The sequence below is a fragment of the Rhinichthys klamathensis genome, unplaced genomic scaffold (assembly GCF_029890125.1).
Source record: "Rhinichthys klamathensis goyatoka isolate OS25496 unplaced genomic scaffold, OSU_Roscu_1.1 h1tg000391l_1, whole genome shotgun sequence".
Classification (NCBI taxonomy): Eukaryota; Metazoa; Chordata; class Actinopteri; order Cypriniformes; family Leuciscidae; genus Rhinichthys; species Rhinichthys klamathensis.
This window is the reverse complement of record NW_026606894.1, coordinates 1198700-1223118: the sequence shown is the minus strand read 5'-3', so window position 1 is coordinate 1223118 and position 24419 is coordinate 1198700.

The following is a 24419-nucleotide window of genomic DNA, read 5'->3' as shown; positions in this document are numbered from 1 at the left end:
TAAACATGACTCGTGTCGTTCTCCCACGGCCCTCACTCGTCCTGCTCGCCGCAGTAAACATGACTCGTGTCGTTCTCCCGCGTCCCTCACTCGTCCTGCTCGCCACAGTAAACATGACTCGCGTCGTTCTCCCGCGGCCCTCACTCGTCCTGCTCGCCACAGTAAACATGACTCGTGTCGTTCTCTCGCGGCCCTCACTCGTCCTGCTCGCCACAGTAAACATGACTCGTGTCGTTCTCCCGCGTCCCTCACTCGTCCTGCTCGCCACAGTAAACATGACTCGCGTCGTTCTCCTGCGGCCCTCACTCGTCCTGCTCGCCACAGTAAACATGACTCGTGTCGTTCTCTCGCGGCCCTCACTCGTCCTGCTCGCCACAGTAAACATGACTCGTGTCGTTCTCCCGCGGCCCTCACTCGTCCTGCTCGCCACAGTAAACATGACTCGCGTCGTTCTCCCGCGGCCCTCACTCGTCCTGCTCGCCACAGTAAACATGACTCGTGTCGTTCTCCCGCTGCCCTCACTCGTCCTGCTCGCCACAGTAAACATGACTCGCGCCGTTCTCCCGCGGCCCTCACTCGTCCTGCTCGCCACAGTAAACATGACTCGCGTCGTTCTCCCGCGGCCCTCACTCGTCCTGCTCGCCACAGTAAACATGACTCGTGTCGTTCTCCCGCGGCCCTCACTCGTCCTGCTCGCCACAGTAAACATGACTCGTGTCGTTCTCCCGCGGCCCTCACTCGTCCTGCTCGCCACAGTAAACATGACTCGTGCCGTTCTCCCGCGGCCCTCACTCGTCCTGCTCGCCACAGTAAACATGACTCGTGTCGTTCTCCCGCGGCCCTCACTCGTCCTGCTCGCCACAGTAAACATGACTCGCGTCGTTCTCCCGCGGCCCTCACTCGTCCTGCTCGCCACAGTAAACATGACTCGTGTCGTTCTCCCACGGCCCTCACTCGTCCTGCTTGCCACAGTAAACATGACTCGTGTCGTTCTCCCGCGGCCCTCACTCGTCCTGCTCGCCACAGTAAACATGACTCGTGTCGTTCTCCCGCGGCCCTCACTCGTCCTGCTCGCCACAGTAAACATGACTCGTGTCGTTCTCCCGCGGCCCTCACTCGTCCTGCTTGCCACAGTAAACATGACTCGTGTCGTTCTCCCGCGGCCCTCACTCGTCCTGCTCGCCACAGTAAACATGACTCGTGTCGTTCTCCCGCGGCCCTCACTCGTCCTGCTCGCCACAGTAAACATGACTCGTGTCGTTCTCCCGCGTCCCTCACTCGTCCTGCTCGCCACAGTAAACATGACTCGTGTCGTTCTCCCGCGGCCCTCACTCGTCCTGCTCGCCACAGTAAACATGACTCGTGTCGTTCTCCCGCGTCCCTCACTCGTCCTGCTCGCCACAGTAAACATGACTCGTGTCGTTCTCCCGCGGCCCTCACTCGTCCTGCTCGCCACAGTAAACATGACTCGCGCCGTTCTCCCGCGGCCCTCACTCGTCCTGCTCGCCACAGTAAACATGACTCGTGTCGTTCTCCCGCGTCCCTCACTCTTCCTGCTCGCCACAGTAAACATGACTCGTGTCGTTCTCCCGCGGCCCTCACTCGTCCTGCTCGCCACAGTAAACATGACTCGTGTCGTTCTCCCGCGGCCCTCACTCGTCCTGCTCGCCACAGTAAACATGACTCGTGTCGTTCTCCCGCGGCCCTCACTCGTCCTGCTCGCCACAGTAAACATGACTCGTGTCGTTCTCCCGCGGCCCTCACTCGTCCTGCTCGCCACAGTAAACATGACTCGTGTCGTTCTCCCGCGGCCCTCACTCGTCCTGCTCGCCACAGTAAACATGACTCGCGCCGTTCTCCCGCGGCCCTCACTCGTCCTGCTCGCCACAGTAAACATGACTCGCGTCGTTCTCCCGCGGCCCTCACTCGTCCTGCTCGCCACAGTAAACATGACTCGTGTCGTTCTCCCGCGGCCCTCACTCGTCCTGCTCGCCACAGTAAACATGACTCGTGTCGTTCTCCCGCGGCCCTCACTCGTCCTGCTCGCCACAGTAAACATGACTCGTGTCGTTCTCCCGCGGCCCTCACTCGTCCTGCTCGCCACAGTAAACATGACACGTGTCGTTCTCCCGCGGCCCTCACTCGTCCTGCTCGCCACAGTAAACATGACTCGTGTCGTTCTCCCAATTCAAAAATAATTTCACATTTCTTCTACATAAATGACCCATTTTAAATACACATTCATCTTTCCAGAGGTGAAGTATCCCTTTAAATGCATGGACTCGGATTAGATAAAACTTATCTGAGAACAGGTTTAATTTTGCAATACTAACCCTCATGCAATTCTAAACCTGTATACTGTTATTCTTTTTCTGTAGAACACAAAAGGAGAAATTGTGAAGAATGTTCATACCTCTCTTTTGGCAGTTGTTCCCCTATATATTTATATATGACTCATGCACTATATTCCAAGTCTTCATAAAAATAATCACATTCAGTTTGGAATGACACGAGGGTGAGTAAAGAATGAATATTAATATTTTGGATAAACTATTTCTTTAATGTACTCATGCTGGGTGTACTATCAGAAGTAGGACATCTTCATAACCAGATGGGATCTCACAAATTCTCATATCTGTATGATGTGAATAATTCTGCTGATTCCAACATAGCCAATGTGTCTGAGGGCTAAAGCGCAGCCTGCATGAGTCTATGCAAAACATAAGCATTAATTATGCTAATGCATGCCAAACACACATGGACACAAGCAAACAATTCTTGGTTTCATATGCTTACCAAATTAGCAGTCAAATTATTGAGAGAAGCCAGTGAGAATAGTGAATGTTTTGTCTAGAAACATGAGCATGCAAGTCTTATGGAAAGTAGTCTGGCAGTCACAGAAGACGTAAAGTTTTATCTTTGAACATAAGTAAAACCAGTGCACTGTTTGTGATTCAGAAAGATGAAAAGATATTTTCTGTTTCCTGATTCTTTGCAAACTTTGTTTCCTATTTATACTACCTGAACACAGAGACATATATTTATGTAGTCTTAACATTGACTTCTGTGTCACACGGTGAGGCTGGATCAGGAAAAGCTTGTAAAAGTAGAGGAGGTTCTCATTTCCAGGTTCAGACCTTGGTAAAGATCAAACAACATGTATTGGAGAAAAACAACAAACAAACAAAATAAACCTTATTAATTTTAAAATGGTTTTATTTTATCTTTATCCAGACTTCTTGTGACACAAAAAAAAAAAATCCCATAAGTTTAGGCTTAACCTGTGTATGTTTTCCTCATATGGTGTAACTAAAGTAATGCATTACTTTAAAATTTACAACCACTTTACAGGCGTGCATTTGCATTTCCTTCAGCCTGAGCTTTATTCATTTCACTTTTGGTGTGAAATGTTTTTATTTTTTATTTTTATTTTATTAAAAAACAAACCAGCAAGCCTAGCCCAGGAAATAAAAAGTAGCACAAAAACAATGTAACACATTACTTTCTATAACAAGTAACTAAGTAACGCAATTTGTAACTTTTTTATGGAACAATGCAATATTGTAATGCCTTACTTTAAAAAACCTGTTTTTGTTGTTGTTTTTACATTTTTAAAACTAATTTTCCTGAACAATGTACATTGTAATGTTTTATTTTTGCCTGTACATGCCATAGTCAGTTACATTTTAAAATAATAATACTACCAATAATGTAAATTTTCAGGTCGTTCAGAACCATATTCTGTTTTTTTCCTTGTTATTATTTTTTTCCCCATACAACAAAAGTTCATAGTGACAATGCACTTGCAAACTCCAAAAATTACAAAAAAGCACTAAAAGCAAAAAAAAAAAAAAAAAAAAAAGAAGACTTGTACACTATATATTTGTAAGAAGAATAGACCAAAAGTCATTATTCACTGGTAACATTTCTTTCCCCAGATCTCAAATCAAAAAATGGCTTAGGTTTGATCATGACGTTTGAGAGACAGCTGAGAACAAATTATGTTTCAGGTTATTGTCATTGATGTGACAAGCGGTTTGAAAGATGGATGGATATACCATATTTGATTTAGATTTTGGCTTGTTCATCACATAAATATATCGTGTGGCAACCAAAGATTTGGAAGTTATATAAACTACTTTTATGATACTTTGATGGTGCTTTTCTCTACTTTTTGAAGCCTGACAGCTTGTGATTTTGTCGTGCACCATGGAAAAGCATAAATGTTTGAAACAATGTGGATAAATGGTCACAAATGTTATGTTTTGAGGGAACTATGTGCCTTCCTCATGGTCTAATTGAGTCAGGTCTGGTAGTGCGTATGGGTCAGTGCATGTTTTGCATCTTCCCCTGCACTGCCATTGTTGGATCCAACTTGCAAATCTGTAAAAATGCCAATTTTTTATTGCTCAACTAAAATGTCAATGCTGCCTAAATCAGATCCCAGTTTGTCAGCAGTTTGGCACACACAGCAAAAGTGCTGCTTAGATTCTCTGATATGGCCGCAGCAATGCTTCCTTATCTAAAACGCATTTGTGCCTCCCGACGAGATGTGACTGCTAATCAAAAAGCCTTGAAGTAATTCTCCCTAATGTCTCCAGTTCCGTCCAGAGTTTTAATCAGGTGTCAACCTGTTGCAATAAAATATGCATCACCTCCTTAAGTAGGCAAATACCCAGCCTGATCTCATGAAAATGAGATTATAGCACGCATTGTGTTTATCGTGCAAATGTATACGCGAAAATGAGTTTTTACGTGCACATGATATGCAGTTTTCGTGTGCATATGATACGCACTTTATTGCGTGTAATACACACGCACCCCACACCACTAATCCTACCCAAACGTATAATACATATGTACCCCACACCACTACTAAACCTAACCATGCGTATCATATGCCCGTAAAAACAAATTTTCGCGTATAAATTGCACGATAAATACAATGCGTGCTATAGAGACGCATGTGTGACCGGGTTGAAATACCATGGGCCAGATTTACTAACAGCTTGCGCCACCGCACTCCCTCTTTTGGCATTAAACAACTACTATCAGGATTTACTAAAGGCATGGAGTGTAAAATTAGCGCTGAAATTGCGTGGACAGGGTTAATTTTGTGTCTGACCTTATTGCATATGCATTTGTAGGGATTTCCCTTTCACATGCAAAATTTAAGGGTGGAGAGTATTTAAATTAAACACGCAACTGGATTTACTAAAGTTTGTGATAGTCAATTTACTGATATTTGTGCTATTATTTAACATTAGAAAAAGCATGTCTTAAACCAGATGGTAATTATTTCTGCTCTAGTTTGCGTTGGTCATGGAAATGATCCGTCTGTGTTCTTTAATTTGCATGTCATCAGTAGATCACGCGCAGAACATTGGCGCTTTTATGGAATTGCGCTCTAAGGCTAATGTGTCCTGTTTAGTAAATCTGGCCCTACAGCTTGGATCCACTTGCACCCACACTTAGTTTGACAGGGAAAAGTTAAATTTCCCTCCATCGACAGAAAGTCCTGCCTTGCGGACTGATTGTACACCTGCTTCCAGCACTGTAGTCAAGGACTTTGGTGAAGCGAACTTGGTGTTGCAAGAGAACAGAAAAGCATTCTTTTAACAAACGAAGACTGAGGCTTGATGTTATCGAGCCTGTCAATCCCTAAATGAACGTTTGGGGTGAAACTGAGGACGCTGATTTGCTGGTGTTTCATTAGGGATCAGAGCCCTTCCTTCACAAACAGTAGGTGAGCATGTGCAGGGCTCGATGAACACGAACTCCAAGTAATGCTCCGGATAGATAAATCAAAAGAAATCAATGCCAGTTCCAGCATCGCCACCTCTGTTGTGCAAATGAAGCTGGGCTTCTGAATAAGAAAACAATTCCCAGCCACATTATTTTATTCTTTTGATACAACGAGAATAGTGTTATGAGGGTCTGTGTCTGGCTGTGTTGCTTAGTAATAAAACATTGGATTAGTGATGTGATAGACAAGCGGATCGTTAGGTAGTCAGTGCATAGCTTCCAAGTCAGGATATCAAGAGTACTAAGATTGAAAGACACAAATAGACCAGTCCTTCCACAGTATCAGTAGTAGCAAGCGAATACTGACTCACTTCAATATCTGTGCATTATCTTATTGACAGTCAGTTGAGTTGCAAGATCCTATTCTTTTCCTAACTTATGTGATATGGCCTGAAGTTTTCTTTAATGTATTCTCTGGGAATTGAACTCATGACCTTAATGTAAGTGAGTGCAGTATCTCTTATCTCCCTGCAAAGTGGATGTTGGCAGTTGTGCATCGGTATAAAGGGTGAAAGGCAATTTCCTGACCTTGGTCTTTTGATGTCATGCACCCAACTAGGCAAGACTGATCCACTTTGCACGGGCTCAGAAGTGCAGCTGTGACTATGGAAATGGCTGCCCTAGGTTTCTGACGCCATGTAGGGTCTGGTGCTGATGTAGAATGGATTAGCAAACCCATGCCAAATTGCTGAACTGGCATTGGAAGGGAGTGACCTTTGGTATCGGTGCTGCCATGCCTTTGTTCTAGTGTCCCAGAGGTTGGATGGGACGGAAGAGGCAGGGATGGCGGATGGCGAGAGGTAGATTTGCCCAACAATACCCCACACCAGCTGGTTGCTTCTATTTCCATTTCCCTCCCAGTCACTGGCAGTCATTTGATGGCTATCTTACTTCATCAAAAGTAGCTCCGGGCTTGCGCCCTGTCTCAAAGGCTCTTGCATCAGGAGTCACTGCTGACGAAACTAGAACAAGACCTTCTACTCACAGTTTTTCGCTCTCTCTATTTTTGTGTGTGTCTATGCTCCTCTGTTTCCTTCCCTCTTCGACTCAATCCTCTTGCTCTCTTGTTTTTTTTTTCTTTTTTTTCATTAGCGCTTAGTGCGTCAATAGATTTAAAATTGCCTCGGGGGTAAAACTCTGCTACGGACATGAGTCGACTTTCAACTACTTTGTGTGTGTGTGTTGATGTATGCATTCACGTTTTGCCAGGGCCGAAAACAACTACACAAACCTCAATCAGTGACAGACAGGATGAGGCGGATACAGTAGGGGAAAAGTGTGTGTGTGTGTGCTGAAACACGGAGATCACTGTTGTGTTCTGTTCTGTGTCTGCACTCTGAATTAGTATTCTGAGCTGGCGTTTGCTAGTTTTGTTGCTCGCTCAAAGCTGCTGCTATGTTATCAACAGTCACTCAATGGTGCCACCACTGTCAAATCTCTGGTGCTGTGAAATCACTCGAAGTTCACAGCACTCGCAGCTGCCATGTTTACTTTATTGGATTCTTCTCTCCTCCTTCCAGACCCATTCAAAACACAAGTGTTTTGCCCAAAGGCATCAATACTGTGCAGGTCTCTTGCTCCCAGTGTCTTTCTTTCAATATTTGCAGTTTGTGTTGTGCTAAAACACCAGAAAGCTCAGGGCTGTCATTGCAAGCAAAATGTTATTGTGTCTCAGAAAAAAAATTCCCATACGATATATTTAAAAATAAATCAAATACCAACAATGGTGCTTATGCAACATTGGCTATCAATACAAAAAATCCAGGGTTTGACAATCTTTTGTAAAATGAATTGTGGACTGAAAGAAAGTGATATGCTTTTGTTCAATGATGTTTTTTTTTTATTATTATTGCTTGCATATCAACATTTGCTGAGCAATAAAGATTATATCAGATACAAATATGTTCTGTCCAGCTGTCTTTGAGCAGCACCTCATTCATTCTGTGCTGCCTGCTCTTGGCAATTGTGGTTTGGGAGGCACATTGTCTGTAGCAGCATCTGCAGAACACATGGAAATATGAAGGAGGCACTTCAAAGTTAAATTGCTTTGATGGTTAGATAATTCCTTATGTCTGGCCAGATGGTATAATTGATTGTGGTGACTTAAATGCATGAATGTTTCGCCAATCATTATTACATATTCTGTAAATCAATTAGCCGTTTCAAGTTTTGCTGATGATACTTGTGTATTCTTTTGCTTTATACCTGCGGTAATTATGAGTGAAACATCACATCATCATCATTGTGAATCAGACATTACCACCTTGAAGAATAAAGGTGAATTGCACTTATTGAGTCACCAGATATTGACTTATTTCTCGGAGAAAAAAAAGTACACTATTACATACCTCGTGTCGCTAGCGACCCTATACACTTAAAAAAAAAAAAAGAAAAGAAAACAGTCACTATATTTTCTATATATATATATATATATATTCTGTTTATATATTTCTTGTTATATTGTTTATAATGAATAGATTGGGGAATACTAAGAGGGTTGATGTGTAACTTTAAAAAGGGTTGATGTGTAACTTTAAAAAATGAATGAGGGAGAGGGTAGTGAATGACGTCCCAGGAAGCTTAAGACCTGAAGTATGCTTTTAAGGGTTAATGTTTTTTTTTTTTTTATACTAATTGAACTTAAAATTGACATCCATAAATAATTCTATGAAATCTGAATATATAATAGTTGTAATTCTGAATACGTATTAATATATCTGAAAATATAGTTAAAGTTAAATATGGCTAGTTTACACAAAGTGTAAATGGACTTTTAACATCAAGATTTTTGGTTAAAATTTAAACTTTTAAAGGAAATTTAAAATTTAAAGGAAAGTATAAATGGGTTTAAAACACCTTCAGTAGTTCATTTTAAATGGTCCTGTAGAGTGACAAATAAATACACATATTCCATGCAGTCTTTTAATAATTAATGGTGAAACAAATATGTGGGCATGATGAATGAAATGTCAATGTTACATTGAAAAAAAAAATGCATGCATGGTTTGTATCAATAGTCATTGTACATATTTATAGCTATACATTCAGATTTGATATAAATACTTTTTGTATGGCCCCTCAGTGTACCAGTGTTAGTTGGCAGTCACACAAAGCAAAAGCTTCATAGAAAGCTTTTCATAAACCCAGCAAACCCTTCATCAAGTTTTCTGGCTGCTGTGCTTTCTCTCAATGTGTGTCCACTTCACTACCCGTGTGAAAGACTTCTAAGAACTGTGTTATTAGTTCCTGTTACATTGCAGTGTCCAGTGTCAGTGACAGGAGGTGCAAAGACATCCACACCTGGCGTCCTCAAACTCGGGGGCAAAAAAGAAGAAGAAGAAGAACCAGATTGCTGCAAAATAAAGGCCCCTCAAAGCTTCAAAGCTCTTCTCTTCCCGGAGTCAACATCTTATGAATTCCAAAGGCTTTTTTCTCTCCCTTTTTTTATGAGCCACACATCTCTTTCTTGCAAACCTCCCCTGACATCCACCCCCAACGTCCCCCCTTTTTACCAGCTCAACCTTCTATCCTTCGTTCCTGTCCTCCCCCGCCCTCTCCTCTCCTCCTCTTGGGTCTAAATAGAAAGTGACAAGTCTTCCTGTTCCCGTACAAAATTTATGATCAATGTTTCATTAATCACAGATTCTTAAAACATTCTGCTCCTTTGGGATCTTCATCTCTTCTTAAATAAAACAGAAAGCACCAGGCTTACTCCAAGGAGGTTGAGAATATGTAGGAACACTCTCTTCAATCCGTTGGCACTGGTGAAATATAATGGTCATTGTTTATGACATCCATGCACTGAGAGCCCAGACAATGCAGCGACCCGCTGAGCTTAATGTGTTATCTAAATGTCACATCTCGTCCTGCCGGGAAAAAGAGGGATTACGTCTTGCATGGCCCCTGCTTTAGAAATTGGCAAACAAAATGTATTTTTTATATATTTTTTTAAGGTCTTAACAGATTTCACCTGCTTTAAGAGGAAAACCGGGCGAGAAGGTTAATTTAGAAATGCTTATTCCTTGGAAATGCTCGCTTTGGATGCTAATGTGGAGCGAAGAGATACTGGAGAATGAAGGGAAAAGAAAACAACAATAACACAAGCTCTGATGACATCCATTTCTCCTGTCTAGAACAAACCATTGTGCTTCAAACGCTGAATCTCAACTTCTTCAGCAGGACAGTTTGCGCTTAGTTCACTAAAGGACACCAGGCAGCCGTTGTTATCTTCAAAGACTTCCGTTAACAATCCAGTCATGTAGGAAGGATCTTCTATTATCTATGGCCAAACATGACATGCATCCCACTCTGAATTTCTGTTTGAATTCCTGCTTGAGGCATGCATAGTCATTCTTTTAACTCGCCACTTGAAGTCTAGTCCACTTTGCAGCTTATTTTGGAGGGGAACTGCCCGCTTAGACAGGTAGTGACCATGACATGTTAAGCGACTACTCACATTTCTTTCTCTCTCCAACCTAAGCTCAATAGAAAAACATGCCTCTACCTACAATTTTGCAAAACTCCAAAAATGTACACACAATATACTAGCTAGCTTTCTAGCTTTGCCTTGTTCCTTGCACAACACTGTGTTGTGAAATGGAAAAGACTTCTACCATAGTGCAGAATTAGTAAACTAATACATTTTGGCGTTTGCATCACATAAGCAGCTCCATATAATTCATGTCCATCTGTTTCCTGAACGCTCTTTATGTGCAACTCACTGGACACTGTGCACGAAAGTGCAAGAAATATCTAGCAAACATATTGCCATACAGGCATGGTTTTCCTTTTTTTTCTTCTAATGAACCAGGGTTCTTTTCTGTGTGTGTGTGTGTGTGTGTGTGTGTGTGTGTGTGTGTGTGTGTGTGTGTGTGTGTGTGTGTGTGTGTGTGTGTGTGTGTGTGTTGTCCTGGTAAACCCTACGTTATGGAGACAAAAAGTCCCCATAAAGATGGCAATATCTGAAATCCTTGTGGGGAAAATGTTTGGTCCCCATTAGGAAAACAGCTTAAAATCATAGGTGATGTTTTTATTTTTATTTTTTATTTTTTTATCTGCTTATTCATTCATTATATATAATGTTACTTGTTTGAATACTCTGCCGGTTCTTTGAGTTGGCCAAGTTCTCCTACCTAGATGATGCCACACTAAAGTATTATTGTTTTGCTTGGGAGGAAACTATTATGGCTCTTTGGATTCACCAGATATTGGGAATCTTACATGTAAGGAAGCCATCCTCCTTCTACTTGGAGTTTTCTAACCCATTGTTGATGTCCACATCCACACTCACCACGGACCCAGAACCAGAGCCTACTACAGACCCAGAGCCCACACCAACCAGCTAGAGCCTGTAGCCACACTCGTAGCAGAGTCTGACCAGGAGCGAGAGTTGGCACCCATGTCCGTCCGAGCGGGAATTTTGGTCAAGTTGGACTGCCTGGAATTGGTTCCCACCCACGCTCCAACCCCTGATGTATCTCTTTTTCCGCCAGTCTCGCCCACCCTTATGGACTCCCCACTCCTGATCGCTCCCCTGGACGTTCCCTCCCCCGCGGGTTCCATCTAGTCTCCAGTCCACTTCGTCTCCACTGGTTCTGCTCAGCAGCTAAGCTCTTTGTCTCCACTGGTTCCAGACAGCCGCCAACCTCCTTCGCCTCTTTTGGTCCCGCCCAACCTCCCACTCCCTCCTTCGTGAATACTTTGTTCCATCCAGCCCTCCTCTTCTGGCTTTGTCCGGTTCCCAGAGGATCCCCCAGCTCCAACTCAGACCTCCGAACCAATGACTCCACCTATATTTGTCTAATCCATAAGACAGTTGCAGCTCATACAGAACGCTGCTGCCCGGAATCTGAGCAGAACCAGAAAATATGAACATATCACACCAGTCCTCAGGTCTTTACACTGGCTCCCAGTTACATTTAGGATTGATTTTAAAGTATTATTACTGGTATATAAATCATTCAATGGGCTAGGACCTCAATATATTGCAGATATGCTCACTGAATATAAACCCAACAGATCACTCAGATCATTAGGATCACATCAGCTAGAAATACCAAGGGTTCACTCTAAGCACGGAGAGTCTGCTTTTAGCTATTATACTGGAACCAGCTTCCAGAGGAGATCAGATGTGCTCCTACAGTAGTCACATTCAAATCCAGACTCAAAACACTTCTGTTTAGCTGTGCATTTACTGAATGAGCACTGCGCCACTGTTCGTCCAACGCTATCTCACGACCAATTCGTACGAGTGATTAAAAGGTGGCTAATTCGTACTAATTCATACTACCTCACTCGTACGAATTCGTAGGGTTTGTCTAAACCCACGTGATGGGTAGGTTTAGGGGCGGGGTCAGGGTTAGGTCATCCGTACGAATTCACACGAATTTGGTAACTCGTAAAATATGTGCGAATTAGCAAAAAAACGTACAAATTTGTACGAGTGAGGTCGTATGAATTATTACGAATTAGCCACCTCGTAAAATTCGTACGAATTGCTGTGAGATCGGGCTGGTTCGTCCGACTGTTTTTACTGTATTTTATTTTATTTTGTATTCTAAACTGTTTTAATTATTCTTATTTATTTTGATTATTTTAATTTCTTCTATGTAAAGGACTTTGAATTACCATTGTGTATGTATTATTAGTTCTCAAATCCCAACCCTGAACAGACTTACAAAACAAAACAAAAAACTATATTGACCTCTATAGTATTACTTTTATTATTACTTTAATTCTTGAGGTTTTTGTTGTTGTATTAGGTTTTTATCACTTACATTTGTATAATTACATTGAAATAACTTCAACTTGGTAGTTGCCTAAAGACAGCCAGTCAGGTTGGATCTTGCTCTTTCAGGCAGCACATGTCATTTTTTTGTGTGCCCTATGCATCAGATGATCAGCGAATGGGCTGTGGGCGGTCCGTGGGCGTTCTGTCTGAGGTTGAGACTAGTCTTACTGTAGAATATTCCTCCTCTCTCAAAGTGATTCATTATAGGGAACATACTGATGGAGAAGGCAGTTGAAATTCATGAAAGTGAACTCCGCTGGCTAAAGCTGTCAGGAATCAATGACCTGTGGACTGATCTTCAGAATTATTGGCTTCTTAAAAGTATGCCAGCTATATAATTAACCGAGCTTAACCAAGAGGCCCAAAGGTTAGGTTTAAAAAAAGAAAAATTGCTTCAATTCCAGCCTCTACCCATAAAGAGTCGGTTCTCTACCCACATCCTTTGGAAATGGCAGAGCCCATCACACCTCTTATGCTTGCTTCTATTCATTAACCTTTAGCTTATAACTTATATGGGCTTTTATTTTCTTTTACGGTTCAGTGAATTATAAATATGTGGACTCCCACAATACTTGCCTGAAGGAAATTCAGTATTCCTGACTGAGCAGTTTAAATCTTTTGCAGGATGTACAAGCAAGAAGAGAGTTTTCTCAACCACTGACTCAACTTAAAACTGCTGATATAATGCATTGATAGCCTTTTGGGTCAATAGCTATGTTTCCATCCACCTATTTTTATGTGCATTTTGGTATATCGCCAAAAAAAAAAAAAAAAAAACTCTGGATGGAAAAGCCAATATGCTCCTGAATTCTAAAATACACTCAATTGAGGCAGAAACATTTTTTTTTATCCGTTAAGAAGGCATGCACATAAACTACGATGGAAACACATTTACCAAATTAACTCCTCGATGCACAACTAAAAAACTCACACGACTTTGCCTCAACAGAGGATGTGATTGGATAACTGGACTAACCAGTGGGCCAATCGTATCAAAGCATCTCAAATGTGGGTTTGGTAGTTCTGAAACACCTGAGCCAAAAGGCCTGTTCACACCGGGACGAATTTCGCGCGCGATATTCGTCGACGTTTAACGCCTCGTGACTAAACAAAGGGCGCCAATGTGAGTGTGCACACCGACACGAAAAACGCCACACGTAAAAGCGTCATTTTTTTAAATAACGCCTCGCGCCGCGTCAAAAACTATCCGACCAATGAGATTGGCGCTTTTGCTCACGTGTCTGGAGCTTCTGAAGTTACAGTAAAACACAACTTGGGGGCGCTCAAACACAAAACGGTCTTGCCGAGCACACAAACGTAACGGCGAAGAAGATGCGCCAAGTAGCGTCTACACCATAGATATCCATAATAAAGACTAGATGTTGCTGGCCAAATATGGCCTTTATTATAGATATCTATGGTCTACACTGCCGGGAAGAAATAAGACGAGGAAGATGCAAGGCAAGATGAATGTAGAGCTTCTGGTCTCGTTGGTGTCGGAACATAAAGAACTATATGACAAACGCGACAGCGACTACAAAATAGGACTATTTCTGTTTTACATTAAGCGCGATCTAAGGTCAGGGAATGAATTTGCATGTTCACTCGGCTCATCGTCAGCGAAAATCGCTTGGGTGTGAACACAAAAAACGCTGACGAAATACGCGCGCCGATATTCGTCCCGGTGTGTACGGGGCTAAAGTCTGTGATCAGAATGATTTGGTTTAATTCCCTCCAGAAGCGTCTCACACACTATTGCATTCTCAAACACCAGCACCCAAACATAAGAGAACACAACAACATTTATTGTGTTTCGTCTGCGCGCTCTGAGACGCAAGCATTTATGATGTAGGAATAAAGAGCCACGGTTCCTCAATTGCAGCAACTTTCATTTTGCGCCAAATTCCAGGAAGTGACGATTTTGTTCTCTTGAGCACATGGGAAGGAAACACTTTATCCGCAAATGTTTTATGCAACATTCCAATTTTTTACATAAGACAAATTTGTAACTGTGAATGGAAACATAGCTAATGACATTGCTGTTAAATAATTAAAAAATACATCTATCCATCCAACGTGATGCCAATCAGGAATGCTGGGAAAAAATGCTATTAATGCATAGAATCACTTAAATACATCTCTTCTATAATGAGCATGTTTTAATTTCAGTATTGAAATACATTTTGAGATTTTTGAGGGTGATACATACAGTATGTATGTATCATGTGGTGCAACTATCCAAAAAACGTTGATATGAATGATTTTATGAATTAATAATTAATTATGCATTATTTGAATGAAGGAATGAATGAATGAACAAAAACAAAATAAATTAATTAAATAACATTAAATGTTGTTGTTGTTGATGATAAAAAATAGTAGTAAGAATATACATAATACTTTTTATTGCAAATAAAAACTATGATGTGTGTATTCACATGTATTCAGTCTGCAATGTTATTACTTTTCATTTGATGGTTAAACCACATGACATTCAAGTGAAAATAGTATAAAAGTTTTCCAAAACCATATGAATTCAACACAAATACTTTCAACACAAATACTAAGAGTACAATTATAAGACCTTGGTGCATGTTTTAAAGTAGATTCTTTAAATAAATGTTCACTTGAACACTTTGACCCTTTTAACCGAGACTAAGCCGAGTTTCTGTTTCACATTGTACTGTATTTCTAATGCACTAATCATTTTGTTGGAACTGAATGTACAGAACCACAAACTATAAAGATGGAGCTCCTGAAGACATTTGGAAATGTGAGGTCTAATTAAGCACGAGTGCATTGATACTAATATAAATCTTTTGTCTTGTGTGGCCAGGGTTCATTTCCTCTCCTCCAGCCTAGAGATCAATATGGTTCGCCACAGGGGTCAAGTTGATTTGAATCTGGCACAGCCGATCGGAATTCTTTTATCGGTTTATAATCATTGAGAGTAGTTTCAATTTGTCGAGGAGATACTGACTTCCTCTGATCTGAGTTGAAACTGCACACAAGTGATTCCCTTGAGCTACAGGGCTGGATCTTACATATTCTCATCCTAGTAATAAAACACAATAGAAGCTGAAGGCAGACTTTTCCCATATGCACTTTCCATCATTCAGGACTGCAGCACTATATATGCTTATTGATTTCCCTCCTTCCAGTTTTATCTCAGGATTACGTCTGGTGCGCATGAATAACAGATAGAGTCAAATTAAATTTACATGCATCCTTGGAATTAGACGCCCACATTTAAAACATTATTTTAACAGGTAAAGTTGAAAATAAATGAGACGAGAACATTTAGAAGCATGTTTGGATCCATTCATATTTTTCTGAGCCTGTGATCAGAACATGGTATAGCGTTTAATTCCTGTTGTGTAATATAGTTTCAAGTTAAACAGATATTCAGTCAGCAATAAATGCATTGTGAAAGATTTGATTGGATCGTGAAAAGCATTTGTGGTAGGATATGATATTACTATAATTTTATTAACATATGTATGTATGCCTGCATGTATTTCTTTATTTGGTTGTTTGTTTGTTGGACTGCTTTATATTTATTGTTTATTTATTTACTGGAATTATTATGTTTGCATTTTTGTATACAAGTCTTTTGTATGTTTTGGTCTATTTGACTCGCAACACACAATTCAGTTGTTGGAAAAACTATTTAAACTGGGATTTTAATTTTTAATTTGAACTCTTTTGTGACAATTTCTCATTCAGGATAATGATTATGCCTGCAAAGTGTTGACACTCGGAGGTGTTGTGGAATACGTGTACAAAGGTTCCGAAGATTTTGATGTTTGTGGGACAATTTTACAGTAGCACCTCATTGGGGCGGAGTTGGATCCAGATCTGAGGGGTGGAGATGGGTAGGATTAGGGGTGGGGTTAGGGATCAGGGGGTCCTGCAATGAAGAATTTGAGAAGATGTAACTGTTGTGTTGTGTTTGTGGAAGAGAAAAAAAAGTTTGCAACTCTTAAAACATTTATCTCTGTGACTTCAAATTTACTGATACACATGTGTGGATATTCTCTACAACTACAAATTTCACTGTCACAGGGATTCAGTTGTTTTGCACCAAATATACCTTCATAAACTGTGGTGGAAATGTTAAACTAAACTAACCTTGTTAGACTAACATCTAACGTTATTCAACAGCTTACATTTGAACAGAATGTACTGTTCGAAACCAAGGGAAAACTTGTGACTTTGAGTGTGTGTGTATAAATAACAAATATGGGAAATTAAACTAGACAGATGTCTAAACCTGAAACCAAAAACAGAGTTTGCTTACCTAGTAACAAGAGTGCTTGTCTATGAAGAACCAATCAAATTAAGTAATGTTTCCTGTCATTTTGCCATACCTCCTTATTCTATAAAACTGTTGTATTTGTGTTTTGCTGGTGGGATTCTCAATGGAATTTGTCTGAGATCCTCCGGCCTTGCTCCTTCTTCGGGGGAGTTCTCTGAGGAAATGTCGAGAACCCCCGCCGCGATTAAAGCATTTAGAGGACATTTGCTGAAGTCTGTTTGTCGATTATTCCTACCAGGAAGCAAGTTAGTTAGGGGGTCAACTATTAGCATCAGTGTGTAGACACGCTAGAGTATAGAATCAGCACCCAGCCGACGTCGATGTGTAGGTGCGCTAGAGTATAGAATCAGCACCCAGCCGACGTCAATGTGTAGACGCGCTAGAGTATAGAATCAGCACCCAGCCGACGTCAATGTGTAGACGCGCTAGAGTATAGAATTAGCACCCAGCCGACGTCGATGTGTAGACGCGCTAGAGTATAGAATCAGCACCCAGCCGACGTAGATGTGTAGACGCGCTAGAGTATAGAATTAGCACCCAGCCGACGTCGATGTGTAGACGCGCTAGAGTATAGAATTAGCACCCAGCCGACGTCAATGTGTAGACGCGCTAGAGTATGGATCAGCACCCAGCCGACGTCGATGTGTAGACGCGCTAGAGTATAGAATCAGCACCCAGCCGACGTCAATGTGTAGACGCGCTAGAGTATGGATCAGCACCCAGCCGACGTCGATGTGTAGACGCGCTAGAGTATAGAATCAGCACCCAGCCGACGTCAATGTGTAGACGCGCTAGAGTATAGAATTAGCACCCAGCCGACGTCGATGTGTAGACGCGCTAGAGTATAGAATCAGCACCCAGCCGACGTCGATGTGTAGACGCGCTAGAGTATAGAATTAGCACCCAGCCGACGTCAATGTGTAGATGTGCTAGAGCAGCCTTTCTCAAACTTTTTTCAGTCAGGGCACCTTTCAAAAGTGCATAAAATCTCAAGGCACCCCAGTGTAAAATATAATTTAAAAACACTGCATAACCCAAATGTAAATGCAAATGTCCTGTTTATTTAGACAGAACAGTAATGAACAGAGCATGATACGAACTGTAAATAATAATAACAATTTTATAGCACCTTTTGGTATATTGTGGTCAATAAAAAAAAATATTTGCTTATAATTAACATGACAATGTGTACAAAACTAAAGTGGGCTAAATTCACGTTTATTTTTACGTTTCTGTCAGTCTGAGGTGTTGTTGCTATAACGCGTTGCTATGGGTTGCCACTGCGTCACTTGCGTCAAGTTGTGTGTGTCTTGCTTCGGTCTTGTGAGACGGATTTTTATGGTTAATTTTATATACCGTATTTTCCGCACTATAAGGCGCACTTAAAAGCCTTTAATTTTCTCAAAAAACGACAGTGCGCCTTATAATTCGGAGCGCCTTATACATGGATGGTGAACACACGTTCACCAAGACGGGGAGACAGCGCCGGGCGACTTACGCCACTATCTGCCAATGGATCGTGGATGCCTGGGCTGATAAATCAGTCTTAACTGTGATCCGAGCTTTCACGAAGGCAGGAATAATCTCTTTATCCTGTTTTCGGTCGAAGTCCACAGTAGTTGATTGTCGAGTTCGCGCGCGCGATCAAACCTCCTCCGTGTGTTCAACATCTGATTCGGATGAACTATCCATTTGAGCTGATATTCCCAGAACACCATACAGCACCGTCATCGGCTGACAGCTGACAGTCTGAGTCTCCACTGTTGCTTAGTTACCAATGATCGCGCGCGCGCGCACTCGACAATCGCCTACTGTGGACTTCGACCGAAAACAGGAAGAAAATACGGGTATGTGAGCAGCTGGCTGAATAAACATCATTTTTATTCATATCTTTCACATTTACTGCAGTCAGATTCACCGTGTTCACTCATATGGCTGTGCACTTGTAATGACACATTAAGGTTGTTAAGAGGCTAAAAGCAGGTTTAAAACTTGCCCCGTATAAGTCAACAGGGTGCAAATTTTAAAAAGAGGATAACACGTAGGCAACACCGTTTTTTTTCCGTATATATTTTCGTATATATATTTATCTAAAATGAATTTACAATTTTATTAATACGTTCATATGTTTAAAAAGAAGAATGTATTTATGTAAATATATTTATATATGAAATGTCAGATTTTTTATTTGATTTTTTTTTTTTTTTTTAGCCTACGTAATTTTTTGGCGGCACCCCTGACACAGTCAGGGGGCACCCCAGTGTGCCGCGGCACCCACTTTGAGAAAGGCTGCTCTAGCACATCTACACATCGACGTCGGCTGGGTGCTAATTCTATACTCTAGCACATCTACACATTGACGTCGACTGGGTGCTAATTCTATACTCTAGCGCATCTACACATTGACGTTGGCTGGGTGCTAATTCTATACTCTAGCGCACCTACACAGCGACGTCGGCTGGGTGCTGATTCTATACTCTAGCGCATCTACACATTGACGTTGGCTGGGTGCTAATTCTATACTCTAGCGCACCTACACAGCGACGTCGGCTGGGTGCTGATTCTATACTCTAGCGCATCTACACATTGACGTTGGCTGGGTGCTAATTCTATACTCTAGCGCACCTACACAGCGACGTCGGCTGGGTGCTGATTCTATACTCTAGCACATCTACACATTGACGTCGGCTGGGTGCTGATTCTATACTCTAGCACATCTACACATTGACGTCGGCTGGGAGCTAATTCTATACTCTAGCGCATCTACATATCGATGTCGGCTGGGTGCTAATTCTATACTCTAGAGTAAAGAATTAGCAACCAGCCAACGTCAATGTGTAGATGCGCTAGAGTATAGAATTAGCACCCAGCCGACATTAGCCGCGTTTCCACTGCCGGGCCAGGGCCGAGCCGTGCTAGTGCGTGCTAAAGCCAGTCGCGCTTCCTCTGTCACTTCCGGGGCTTGATCGGGGCTTACTCGGGGCCAACGGCCAGGATTTCTGGCCCGTCGAATACCTTGGGCCAAAGCGGGCCAAAGCGGGCCAGCTCGGGCTAGAGGCGTGGTCAAGGTAAAAGGTGGAGTTTATCGGTGTTATGGAACGTTATGATCTGAAGCAAGATGCACATTTCACTTTTTTATATTGCGCAAAATAATCGCTGCTCGAAATGGTGAATCGCCTGTACTGGTCTGTCGAAGATACCAAAGCTCTTCTGAGCATTTGGGCAGAAGAAAGGGTACAACATCAATTTGACAGCGTGTGAAGAAACGAAGACGTTATAAAATACATCGATGCTGAACTTTCTAAGCTAAGCATTCAGCGAGCAACGCTTCAAGTTCAGAAAAAAAAAAAAAAAGTTGAGGGCGCAGTATTGTACAAGGCGATTCAAACGTACAATGGACAAAGCGGAGCTCAGAGAAGGAACTTTCCAAATTCCATGGTTCGACTTGATGGACGGTGTGCTGGGTCACCGTCCCTCTGTTAGTGGCGACTCGCGAGACAATCTGGACACAATCTGGACACAGGCTGCAACCATGGCCGGTGAGTTAATATACGGGTTCTTCTCAAAAAAATAGCATATTGTGATAAAGTCCATTATTTTCCATAATGTAATGATAAAAATTAAACTTTCATATATTTTAGATTCATTGTACACCAACTGAAATATTTCAGGTCTTTTATTGTTTTAATACTGATGATTTTGGCATACAGCTCATGAAAACACAAAATTCCTATCTCAAAAAATTAGCATATTTCATCCGACCAATAAAATAAGTGTTTTTAATACAAAAAAAAAGTCAACCTTCAAATAATTATGTTCAGTTATGCACTCAATACTTGGTCGGGAATCCGTGTGTGTGTGTGTGGGTGGGGGGTGGGGGGTGGGGGGGCGTTGCTCTAGACAATAGAGTGAACAGACATCTGACACCATGTGATGAATGGAGCTCACCCCCGTTCCTCCCTACATGCCTCTGATACAATCCTCCCCTCCACTTCCGATCCATTTCCTCCTCATATAAAGCACAGACTGCATGCATTAGGTGCCCATTACCATTATACATTTTGGCAAAGCTGTTAACACTGTCATCAGTCGCACAACAGACAGCCGTCTAACAGGAAACTACAGCACTATATGTCCCTTATACTCTATATTCTGCACCTACTTTAGTGGGCTTATTTGGAGCTTTATTAAAGGAAACACACTGGGTGTGAATATTCATATTAGTCAATTATATTGTCCTCTTAGTAAAACTAACTCAACTATGTTGCAATTGGTTGCAATGCTAAGGCTATGGATTATATCATTTTATATGAAACGACATTTTTATATGTAAATGATTTCATTTTAATTAGTTACAGTATGTTGGTTATTCGTCCACTATAGCATACACCCATCATGCTCATTCAATTATCCATGTCACCTAAAACATGCTTATCTGCACATTCACAAAATAGTTTTCTGCTTATTTATACAAAATAATAACTTTTTAACAAAAAAGAATGTAGGTTGCTCACTGCAGCAACTAATTTATAAATACTTTGTGACTCATATTTTATTGACAGTTGAGCTTTTATGACTAATATTGCTATTGATTCATCTTAGACTGTGGCTTATTTAGATATTTATTGAAACTGTTCCATGCTAAACATAATTAGGAATATTAGGTGTCATTCTTTATGTCTGTTTGTTTGTTTAGTAAAGCGCACTTTAACAGCTTTCTCCATCTCTCCAAACACTCCACACAGCATTCCCTGCCTGAGAGAAAATGTGCGCCTCGCAAAACTTTGTAGACAATCCCGCTGCATGATGCAATTTTCAATTTCCTTCCAATAAGTGAAATAATCACATCCATTTCCTGATATTCCGCACCATTTATTTTACTCTCACCCTTATTTTCCTCTTCTCCTCCTCTTCACTTGGCCCAGTTTGAGTCTTTGCTTTAGTTGTCAGTGTAGAATAGACTCTGCAGGCATTAGAATGGCAGGCTGAATTATGAAAATGATCCCAGAACTAATATTTAAACAGTTATGTAACAAAGAGAGCTGAAATGCACACAGCCCACTGAGAAGCACGCACATTCTGAAGGAGGATGCATATTGATAACTCTTTGTAGGAAGGAATGTGACGCATAAATTATCCACTAAACAGTTTACTTTGTTTTGTTGAGGAAGCAAAGCGATTTGCGTTTAATTGTTTTGGTTTCAGTGTGATTCTCCAGAACTGGTCAAATCTAATCATAGCAGCTGTTGGAACAAATCTACATTTCTAATCTGATCCATGGATTTGCTGAAGAAATATGTATTGTTATTGCTATTATTACATATTATTTAAGACCCTAGAGTCTTTTTAAAATCTGAGGTGTGAAGGACTAGTGCTACAACAGGGGGTTTCATGACACTTTAAGAAAGCACCGCTGTGATTGCATTACTGTGATGTCGCATCAAAATACTCTGGCTATAGGACATTCCCCAACATTGTCCCATCTTTAATAATAATAATAATAATAATAATAATGGGTAACACTTTACTTGAAGGGGTGTGCATAAGACTAGCATGACACCTTCACAATCATGACATGACACATGTTATGAATATGAAGGAAGTTTTATGCATGTTTGTGACAACTGTCATTAAGTGTCATTCGCTCAATTATGACATTTTTAATGCAAATATGACATTGTTTGAGATGTCTTTGTTATGACACCTTGACATAAACCATAACATCATAACCTGTCAGTGTCTTTGTCATGATAACTTGACATTACTAAGACAACACAACCTGTCATAAACATGACATAGCAGATTAATTATCAAACTTAAGAAACCACTTAGCTTTATTGGTTAACATTACATTAAACTGTCAGGTGGTTGGTTTTGACATTGGCTGTCATGAAGCCATTATAACTGTTTAATGACAAATTCAATTTGTACCACTGTAGTTGAGGTCACGAAAAATATTCATGACACAGTTATAATGGCCTTATGACAGCCAATGTCAAAACCAACCACATGGCAGTTTAACCTAATTTAATGTCAAGTTGTCATGCCAAAGACACTGACAGGTTATGATGTTATGGTTTATGTCAAGGTGTCATAACAAAGACATCTTAAACAATGTCATATTTGCATTCAAAATGTCATTATTGAGCGAAAGACACTTAATGACAGTTGTCATAAACATGCATAAACCCTACTTCATATTCATGACATATGTCATGGTTATGAAGGTGTCATGTCAGTCTTATGTACACCCCATTCAAGTAAAGTGTTACCGCTGACAGGGAACACGCAGGATAATCAAAGGAATGAAACACAATCATAAACAACACAGAACCAAAAACTGAGGAAAAGCAACGGTTTAAATGCATAGGGAGTAATGAGGCAACTAACTGAACGACAGGTGAAGGTAATCAGTAATATAGAAACAAACAACTATCAAGAACACTGGCAAACGGGCACAGGGAGAACCAAACTAAGGCTGCCTACACACTTGACGATTTTTAGCCAGATTTTGGGCCCGATTTTCAACCACCAATGATCTGGCCGGTGTGGCCCGATTCAAGAATTTTTCTAAAAAAAATCCACATTTGTGTGGTGTCATTACAATATGTGTACTGCTACCAATTGCGTCAGAGCCCACACGATCCCAAATCGTAAATATCAAACATGTTTGATTTTTCCGACTCTTGATCGGGCTGCCTCTGACGTGATACCTGTGATAGCCAATGAGAGCCGAGCAAGCTTCACCAACCAGATGTTGCGGGCTTCTATAGCTGGAACTTGGCAGCCACAAACATGCCATCAAAGTGGAGTATAGAGAAAGAAGATCACCCATATTCTTTCTTTTCTCCGTTGTGTTTCTTCCCGTAAAACAAAACTCACACAAAGAGAACTAGCTTACGACGTCTATCGTCCTCCATTCGTTTTTCTTCTCAAGTCACGTTTGATCTCGTGAGTCTCTGTGATCTCGCGGTCCAAGCAAATCTTCTAGTGTGTGCATTCGTAGGATTATAATGATAAAATTTGGTTGAAACATGCCCTTAATCTGTGGTCTCCAACAGTTTTAAAATCGGTTAAGATTTGAAAATCGTCTAGTGTGTACCAGGCCTAAAACACACTGAAACTAAGGGTACATTTACACAACAGCAGATCACACGTTCACACGGATCAGCGAAAACTACAAAAAATGCTGCATTATTCATGTCAGGCCAGTAGATAGCGATGTCACCTTGTAAAGCAACACTACACGCCTATAGACTGAACACATAATACGCATGCACATGATGTCACCGTTTTCACAAATTCACATTTTTGTCGTTTACACAGAGACGATGACGGTATCTTTTTCAAAACTTGCTCTTTGATTCTTGTTTTCAATTGTTTGCATTTCCAGGCCCACAAAACACTGATTTTGTGTAAATTAATGTCTAAAACGCATGAAGCTTTTCACGTTTTAGTAGTTTAGTTTAAAAAGCAGTGTCTTGCATACGGCCCCTAAAATGAACC